This window comes from Telopea speciosissima, chromosome 11, assembly GCF_018873765.1.
Source record: "Telopea speciosissima isolate NSW1024214 ecotype Mountain lineage chromosome 11, Tspe_v1, whole genome shotgun sequence".
In the NCBI taxonomy this organism is placed as follows: domain Eukaryota; kingdom Viridiplantae; phylum Streptophyta; class Magnoliopsida; order Proteales; family Proteaceae; genus Telopea; species Telopea speciosissima.
In genome coordinates, this window is record NC_057926.1 from 17,627,017 (window position 1) to 17,637,407 (window position 10,391).

Genomic DNA, 10,391 nt, shown 5'->3' on the forward strand with positions numbered 1-10,391 from the left:
GGAATCCCAAAGAGAACATAAAAAACTAAGAGAGAGGGAGAATTTGGTTTCTCATATATTTGGCCTTCAGGTTAGAGGCTTTCGATTTATAGCCAAAAACCCTGAGGCCCTACCCTTTTTAGATTCATAATATGAATCGGACAAGAGGGGGGAGGGAAGAGTCAGCCACTTAAGTGGCCAGCTCTCTCCTATGCTCGCGGGTTGGTCCGGCCTGCCCCTTGTGGGCGGTTTGGACCTGGCCCGAGGTCCATGTCCAATTAACAATTCTAAAGCTTGTTTATCTTTTGTTCTCCTTTTTACTATTCCTCACTGATTTGCCAGGCCTAGAGTAAGCCTCAGTTCCATGCCTTCAACCTTACCAAAAAGATGACTCATCAATTCTCTTTATTGAAAGACATATTGAAGATAAGCACAACAGTAAAAAGGGGAACAAAAGATAAACAAGCTTTAGAATGATTGACAGCATCATTGAATGACCATCAACCAAAGGGAATTTCATAAAAAAACAAATTAGAAAAGCAAAAGTACTCCAGTTCACTTACTGTTATAGAAGACAATGATTTAAACTTAAACATCATTAATAGAAAGATAATGAAATGGATAAAGAACCTCAAAGAATATTCTATCAAACTGGGCTACACCAAGTCCGACATATAGATTATGCTGCTTTTAATTGCATAGAACATAGATTTAGGCTAGGCAAGTTCAAAACATCACCAAATCAAATTTGAAGTTGCTAGAAACTATCAAATTTCAACATAAGTATTGATTTGAGATAAGTATGTACCAAAAAATTTCCGTACAAGGGTCTAAGCTCAGTCTCAATTCTCCACTTCCATTGATACACACATTGTAATAGCTTATGGCTTGACTAGGGGTCACACAAACCCCTCAACCGGTAAGTTCATATGTGCAAGTCCATAAAAGAAGGTAGTCTAATATTTGGTCCAATCTAGACGAAGGGTTCCAAATCTTCAAAACTCGTAGTAAGTTTAAATCATTTGATGATGGGCAATTCGGTATTGAGGGTCATTACTAGTATGGGGACTTTTTGCTTTAGTTAATTCAATTAATAGGTAACACTGGACTATTAAGTTTATGTTTTTTTAGGGAAATACAATACAACTGTTGCATCAAGAAATCGCTGGGTGGTCCTTCGGGTGCCGCAACCTACAAAAGGACGTCAGGGACAAGGGAGAACCGGTGTGGTTCTAGCCTAGGACTCTCCGATGCCTAAGTTAAATCTCTCTCAGCAACATATGAATCACTGGAATTTAAGATGGGTTAATAGGGGGAGAATACCTGAGTATTTATAACGGAGTATAGCAGTGTGGAAAGTCCAAGTAGCTAATGATAGGCCTCCTTGGTAGTAGAGTCCATCACGTAGTAGATCACCTCCTCTTGGGAGGTTGAGTCTGGATAGGGAAGGTGTTCCCTCGTAGATATACATGCGTGTTCCTCAAGTGTTGGATAAGATCCATGAGAGTCATGCACGAGCATGGTGCATCTCCTTTGGGATAAAATCCCTTCGCCAGTGGGATGATGTAAATCCGGTTGGTGGTGCCATTGCCAACTTGTGTAGTGACCTTGGTCCTTGAGTGACCTATTGGGTCTCTTCCTTTTAGGTCTAGCAGATGAGTCTTGATGTAGCTGGGTCTGGGTTGTCCTCCCTTCATGCTATGCCACATGGCGGATCGGGGTTGGCCCTAAGTATTTATGGTTTATCAACAACCAAGAAAAGATGAAGAAGAATGAAAACCAATGCCTTAATAAATTTATAAGAAGAACTTTGTTTTGAACATATAACTCTCTATAAATACTAAACACCAACAAACATCTTTTTCTTCTCAATGGAGTGGTATAGTTGCTACAATTGTCTCTTTGCAGGAAATTCTTCCATTACAGCTCTCCTGAAAGCTTTTCTAGGTGCATTACTATGCATCAAACATCCTAATTTGAACTACATAAATCCTCAAAACTTCAAATTCAACCAAGAAAGAACATATAAAAAATACAAAAGTCTAGTATACGTAGAAAACTGTAAGTACAAGCCCAGTGGTATACCTTAATGGAGGCATGCCCTTTATCCGAAACATTAACAAGCCAGGTGTTGTAGGAATAAAACCAATTCATACTCAAACTCGTTGTAGCACCAGAAGTAGACAAAATGAATATTTCCAACGAAAAGGATTTTTTTTCATTCTTCTCGACTTCAGGCAAGTTAAGGGGCGTTACAAAGGAAATAGCCTTCTCTATCAGTATATCCTTGGTGAAGTCGAGATCCTTTGTAGAGATAGCTGTAAAAATAAAGCCCCCTCTATAGGGGATTGCAAGTGGGTACTTGTAGGAACGAAGAAGAAGGGCATAAGAAAAGGAACTCATTTAATCATAGAGTAGATGATTAGGGCATTATAGAGGGCAATTAGGTTTCAGATTAGACAAGAAATAAAGGAACACACTCGAGAGAGAGAGAGAGAGAGAGAGAGAGGTGTTCTTTGGTCACGTCCTTTACTTCTTTGTCTCTCTTTCAGTCCCAGTCTCTCTGTGCTTAGTATGTTTTCAATGACCCATACTCGAACTTTAAAGTCTTAAGGAAGGAGATGATTCTTTGGCCAACAACCTAGACGTTCCTCGCATTATTCTCCGGTCGATTGAAGGGGACTTTTAGCTCTAGCGAAAACAAGAGAGGGAGGTACGGTTGGAGACGAGAGACATGATGAATAGATTTTGGGGAAGATGGGCTGTGCTCAATTACATTTTAGCCCTTTGTTGTAAAATATAGTTAAAGTTATAGGTTTTCTTTGATTTTTTTTTTTTAATTTTCAGCAGTAAATGCGATTTTTCTCAATTATCCTCATAATTTATTTTCAATCATATCCCCAACTAGCTCTAAAAGGTTAATTGGTGCCTTGATATGTTTGGATAAATAACAGACCCTTGTTATGTTAATAATTCTCTTTTATGGGTTTTATTTGTGATATGTTATGTACATTACTATAATTATTTAGGTATATAGTTATTTAGAGAAGTTATTGGAATTAATTGTTGTTGTTATTGAGTTGTACGGGAAGAGTGGGAGAATAGGAGTTAGTAACTACTTGTTGGGTTTTGCCTATTTAATAGGCTAATAAAAAATGGAAAATAGAAAATTGAATCCCCTATTTTAGCTCTTAGAGATGAGGTAGGCTTCCAGCTTCCTCACCCATGCCAGACTTCCTTGCTTCGTCCGTAAAGCATCCTCTCTCTCTCTCTCTCTCTCCCTATTATTTATCTTTATCTCTTTCACTTGTCCAAGCACATAACAAATGGCATCAGAGACAAGTTTGAGCAAAAGGGTTGAGAAATTTGAAAATGTCGTGCCTTCACTTCATGTTGCGAAATAACAAATTTTGGGGAAGCTAACCCAAGCCATGGAAAATCTCACCGAGTTGGTTGCCAGAACTGGATTGAGTACATCAACCAACGACCCTGCAATAGAAGCATCTTCAAGTAAGGTAAGGAGACCAAAGGAAGAAAAAATAGCCATAATGGTGTACCCGGCGCAGCCAATGAAGAAGATGAAGAAAATGAAGATGACGAAGAAGAAGAAGATATCCTTCGAAAAGATTCCATTCTCTACAACAAGATTGGCTCACCATGAGATTATCATTCTGACTTCAGTAATTGGGATATTCCATATAAAGATATGGGATCCTGATGAAATTATTATTTCTTTAATTTCTTTGTCCTTAAGGACATGGACACTTTCAAGGGAGTAGGTATTAATTAATTAATTTTATTTATAATATGTTACATACATTACTATAGTTATTTAGGTAGTTATATAGTTATTTAGGGAAATTATTGGAATTATTTGTTGTACTTATGGAGTTGTACGTGAGGAGTGGGAGAAGTTTTAGGAGTTAGTAACTACTTATTAGGCTTTCCCTATTTAATAAGCTAATATGAAATGGAAAATAGAAAATTGAATCCCCTAATTTATCTCTTAGAGATGAGGTAGGCTTCCTCACCTAAGCCAGACGCCTTTGCTTCGTTCGTAAAGCATATTCTCTCTCTCTCTCTCTCTCTCTCTCTCTCTATATCCCTATTATTTATTTTTTCTTTATTTTCTCTTTCACTTATCTGAGCACGTAACACGGTCATGGCATCTTTTCTTCATGTGGATTATCCCGAACGATTTGGGCTGTAGGGCCACTGGGGATTTGAATTGAAGCCCTCCATAACCCTGGTTTATCATCTGTTGTTCTCTACTTCCTTAATTCCCCCCCCATCTTTCATTCCTATGTAGAAATTGGTTTTTTTGCACTTCTATTATTACTTGTTACTTTATATGAGCTCTTAGGAATCATTGCTTGAAGGGTAAGGGTTTTGCTAATCCTTTGTGGGTGCTTTCAAATGTTTCTATTTGGATTTCAGACTTAAACTTATCTCCCTCCTCCATTGAACCTATCAGTTGCTCCCCCCGACAAATTGTCACAACAACAATTTTATCCGTGCCAAGGAGAAGTTAGATTGGGTAAGTTAGAGACGAAAATTTTCGTTTTTGTAATAACAATTTTATCTGAGACAGAGTATTTTCATCCCTATTATAACAATTTTATTTGAGACGAAAACATTCTGTCTCTATAGAAACAATTTTATTTGGGACAGAAATAATTTTGCCCCTATAATAAACATTTTCTTTGGGGCAGAAAATTATCCGTCCCTATTATAAAAAGTTTCTTTGGGACAAAAAATGTTCCATCCCTAAATAATGATTTTCTTGGGGACGGATAGTTTCCGTCTCTAAAATAACGTTTTCCTTTCACTTGTGATAACATACTCGCAAATAGGGGTGTCAAACGATTGGTTCGGCCTGGTTTCAGTAAGGCTGAATCGCTTTCGGTGTCGGAATGAGTGAGACCAAAACTAAACCGTTAAGAAACTTCAATTTTTGGTCTAGTGCAATTTCTGTTTATTTTGGTTTTTCAATATCGGGTTAATCCGATTTAGATCAGTTTATTTTTGGGTTGGAACCACGATGAAATCTTACATTCATAACTTGTAGTGAGGAAATATTCGATAAATGCACTTTAATTCACCTGAAAAGGAAAATGGATTTGATGTGTTCATATTATAATCCAAGCAAAGAGGAATAAATTGGTTAGGTAAGATAACTAATATTGAAATCAGTGGATAAATAGAGTTTGTAACAAAACCATTGTTACAAGTGATTTTATTATTTATCATTAATTGTAAATTGAAGATAACAAATATTGAAATCAATGAATAACTAGTAACTAAGAAGATAGCTATTATTGAAATCACAAAATGAACCTACTATTATCAAATCATTCATTTACTTCCATTCATTTACGATCAATGGAAGCATTGTTACAAATGGGTTTGAGCTACACTATAAGGAAGGGACTTGATAACCATGGTAGGTGGAGATGTGGCAACTATCATCACTTGTCTGACCTCAAATAAAGCACCTTATAGATTTTCCCATTTCATAATACACATTAAATTCCTTGCTTCCCCAGTGAAACTTTCGTCTCACTGGAAGCCAATGACAGATAATGATTACATGTTGGCCAAGCAACGTGTGAGATGGTTGAGTTGGAGTAAACAGTCTTTTCCATTGTCTGATTAGCATTGTTCTGTCTTTTTCTCGTTTTCCTCTTTCTGTCTACTTGTAAAATTGTTGTGGACATTGTGGTTCCCAGTAGTGGTTGTTGTAAGTTGCTGGTTTTGAACCTTTTCTACTTTCTTCCTAATAAAATCTTTGTTACTTGTCAAAAAAATAAAGCTATGTATTTGGAGCCATCTAATAGGATACTTGTTATGTTGGGTGCATTCTACCTCAGCCTCACACATGCAGGCTTTGCTGTTGGAAGCCCCTCTTAGGGCTAAGCCTGGGATTATGAGGTGGCTTACCATCTATGAGGTAGAAGTTATTGTTATAGGCTGTTAATGTGAAATATTTCCTTGAATTAATGATTCCTCAATAGAGGAATATATATACAGATTACAAGATGGCAGATATACAAGGAAACAAATAAGATGAAGCTACATGGAATATTGGTTACATAAGAAAGAGATTTGATGATGAGACTTCCATTCAAAGGTAGGATCCATATCACATGTGATCATAGCTTCCAAGTTGAGAGAGAGGCCATATCGCATGTGATAGAGATTACCAAAAATACAAGATGTGGTTGTACATGGAATGTGCAACCAATGATAGAGATCATATCTTCAATACACCCCCTCAAGGTGGAGAATCGGGTAACCGAATCTTCAACTTGTCTCATAAGAAATCAAAATGAGCAGTAGACAGAGCTTTGGTAAATGTGTCAACCAATTGATCGTGAGTAGAGATGAACTGAACTTGGAGTTGTTTCTTGGCCACACAATCACGAACAAAGTGAAAGTCAACCTCGACGTGCTTGGTGCGTGCATGAAACATCGGGTTGGCAGAGAGATAAGTGGCGCCAATATTGTCGCACCACAGCACAAGAGGGCTAGGAAGAGGAAACCCGAGTTCTTTGAATAGGGAGGGGTTTCCAACCAAATCAATTCCGCAGATGCATCAGCCAAGGCCTTGTACTCGGCCTCAGTGGAGGAACGTGCAACAGTGCGTTACTTTCACGATGTCCACGAAATTAAGTTCGGCCCGAGAAAGATTTTAAAACCACCCGTGAATTTGCGATCACTGCCATCACCGGCCCAATCCGCATCAGAGAAGGCCTGTAATCGACGAGAAGGTGACCGCTCTAGGAGAAGACCATGAGTGGAAGTGCTCTTAAGGTAGCGTAAGATCTGTTTCACAAGTTGCCAATGATTCTTGGTAGGTGCATGCATGTATTGGCATGCACGGTTGATCGAAAAAGCCACGTCAGGTCGAGTGAGGGTGACATATTGGAGCGCCCCAACCACAGACCAATATTCTGTGGGATTATCATGCAAAGCATGTAAAACCCCTGCCCAAAAATACAGGCTAATTGGAATTTTTGTTGAAAGCCTAGAATCCGAGGTCAAAGCTACCAATATACTATGGTACATTGAACCTGTGGTTGAACATAATGAGGTAGCTCCATTGGTGAGGACCAACATTTCATTAAAAAGGCAAACACCAACTCCTTGTGACTGTATAGCTCACCACCAAATGTACAGGCTAAGGAAGGTACCATCCCTTGATTCTAGGATCCTTGGACTTAAATCCTAGTTCTAGGCTAAACTAATGATGATCCTCATCACTTTAAATAATTTAGATAAGGCCTTTTTAGACCCAAACATCAATTTCATGATTGATTTGAGGATGAGAACCCAATTCCATACATACAACTTAAATCCCAACATAAATGACAAATTTTGTTAATTTACAGATTGACCTTCTCTTAGTTAAAATGATATAACTCCACCACCCAAACTTATTTTGGATTGGTTCTAATTTTGTTAGAAACTAGACTCATAGGTCTACATTTTGTTAGAATACACTATTACCTAGTTATATCTCTAAGTTAGTTAAAGTTTAGCTCAAGTTGCTGTCAAAATCGGATCATGCTGTCTTGACAGGTTGACCTTTATGTAATAAAAATAACATAACTTCATAATCCAATCATCATTTCCTTTGATTCTAGTTTTTCTAGAAACTAGGTTCATAGGGCTTCATTTTCTTAGAAGGAACCATGATCCAATTATGTCTCTAAATGAACTGAAATTTCATTTCAATCCAAACAATTCTGCAGATGAATTCTCTGGGCGATGGCACTGGGCGATGCACACATCACCCAGAGACATCACCCAGTGTGGGAAAATGCAGTTTTTCCATGAATTGATCTGTGGGGACCACCCATATTGGACATGGGTACCCTCCATAGGTTGAGGGAAATCTGAGGGACCACCTCATACCTTTGGAATCATGTGGACCCCACCTAGGTAGCTAGAATGAAGGAGAATTAGCTTAAAAATGTATTTTGAGCTTGGGACAGCAGCACCAAACAGGCCTTAGTGAAGCCTGGCCTATAAATAGGAGGGCCCAGCCCTAATTTTGTTTTCCCTACTGTTCCTAGCGTTAGAGAGGAAAAAGAGAAAGAAAGAAAGAGAGGGAGAATGCAGGAGAAGAAGAAGGAGAAGGAAGAGAAGTAAGAGGAAAGACGAAGGGATTGTGAGCTTAGAGCTTGGGATCGAATTCTCCACAGCTTAGGTATCTGGGTTTGAACTTAGAACAGTCCTCTAAGCGTATTTCACTTCTGTATTTTGTGTTTTACCTCTGAAACTTGACCTTTGTGGCCTGATCTCTGTGTGTTTGCTTAGGATTTAGCATGTAGAAGCTTTGTATAGCCATGGATCATCCATGCATGTTCTGTAATCCATGTTTTGTTAATTATCTAGGCTAGATATAAATCTATTAGACCATTATTTTAGCTTTCAGCCATGATAGATAGATGTTTCATACTCAATATGTATGTATACCATGTAAATGGTGAGCTAGAGACTTGGATCCCTACATGCATGCTAAATTTAGGATGTCATAGCTTAGGGTAGCTGCTGTAATAGGTATTATGATCTGTTCCCATATGAATTACAGCAATCCAGACAGTTGCATGCTTAATTTCAGCCATGCTTGATTGATCTCTGTGATATCTGAACCTAAACCAACACCTAAATGGTTAACCAAACCTTAAATCCTTTAATTCCATCCCATTCAGCTTTATTCAAGTGTTACAACCCCTTGTGATCATCCATGATCGATTTGGGGCCAACCCAGCAGCAAAAACCAGATTTAAAGCCTGAAAACCCGTGTTCTACAGGCACTGGGCAATGCACTAGGCAATGCAGACATCACCCAGTGAATGAAAACTTCATTGTTTTGCTGCTCTGACTTGGAGGACCTCCACAAATGGACTATAAATAGTGTGAGGAGATGGAAAATGATCAAAATACCCCTCCTTACATCTGTCCATAATTATGAACACCTTGGGCACCTAAGTGGGCCCCACATGGCTTCGAAACCCTGTCTATGTTGGTCCTACAGTACTGCTAACCTAGGGACTGTGTTGTAAGGATATTGTGACCTAGAACCATGTACTACAGTGATAAAATACGATATTGACCCTAAGCCACATTCTCCAGATGATGCACCGGGACATGGGCCTAAAGCCCAGTGCAAGGCCCAGTGATGCTGTTTGGGCCAGAATTGAAATCGGCCTTTTGGGACCAGCACTCTTAAGCCTAGAACAGTGTGTACAACCCATAAATGACCTAAATATCCTACCCCAACTGCCCTTGCTGTCATCCACACTTTGGGTGCACAAGTGGGCCCCACAGAGCTAGGTACATGCACCCAGACTGAGCCAAACATGAGCTGAAACCTTTGGCCCTGTTTTGCATGCTTGGTGGGGCTGTGACTAAGTTAATATTTCCCTCAAATTCATTAGAACATGGGTTATGTATATCTGGGTGATGCACTCGGAGTTTGACCCAAAGGCCCAGTGCAAGTCCCAGAGAATTATAACTTAATGTTTAAGTCCTCAAATCTGAATCCAATCAAACCTAGACCAACCCTAGGACATTAACCTTTTCTAAACCATGGTTGACATATTTTAATGACCCGATTAACATAGGTTATAACCCTGAACACATGGCGCAGTGTCAGATACCGACGGGAACTGAGCCGATAGAAGAGCGAGCAGGAGCACTATAAGGTGAGTGGAACTACACCATGAGTGTAGGTATAACATGACTAATGGGTCATGCCAACAACAACAATATTTACTGTCTTTAATTACTTTCAATTGTTTTATATTCTCATTTGAATTCTGAATCTTATCTGATAAACATTGAAAATGGATGATAATGCTTGTATGTGGAATTGCTAGATTAGATGTCGTAGCTGGCTTGGAAATGAGGCCTGCGGTAGCCCGTATTATGGGATACAGTTGACACCGCTTGACTCATACGATGCCATATAGATATGGGGCTAGAGTTTCATCACCTGTGCTACGCACCCTTGCCAACAGGGGTTAAGGTGTTGGATGCCTGTGGGAGCCACAATTAATGTCAGGAGCTACATGTCGGGCTTTAAGCCATAATTAATGTCAGGAGCTACGTGCTGGGCTTTAAGCCACAATTAATGTTAGGAGCTATATGCCGGGCTTTACGCCATAATTAATGTCAGGAGCTATATGCCGGGCTTTATGCCACAATTAAAAAGGGAAAAGAATTGAGCTAAATACCAATGGTTACCCAACAAGTTAATCACAGAGGGCTGGTCGGGCTGACCTTGGTGAACAAATGCGGGAGCTGATTGGTCCTCTCCAACAACTCAATGGGTGTATCGTGGGAAGGGGTAGCCAAGCCCGCACCAGGGATACATGTATTGGGGATTGTAGTAGCACTAACTT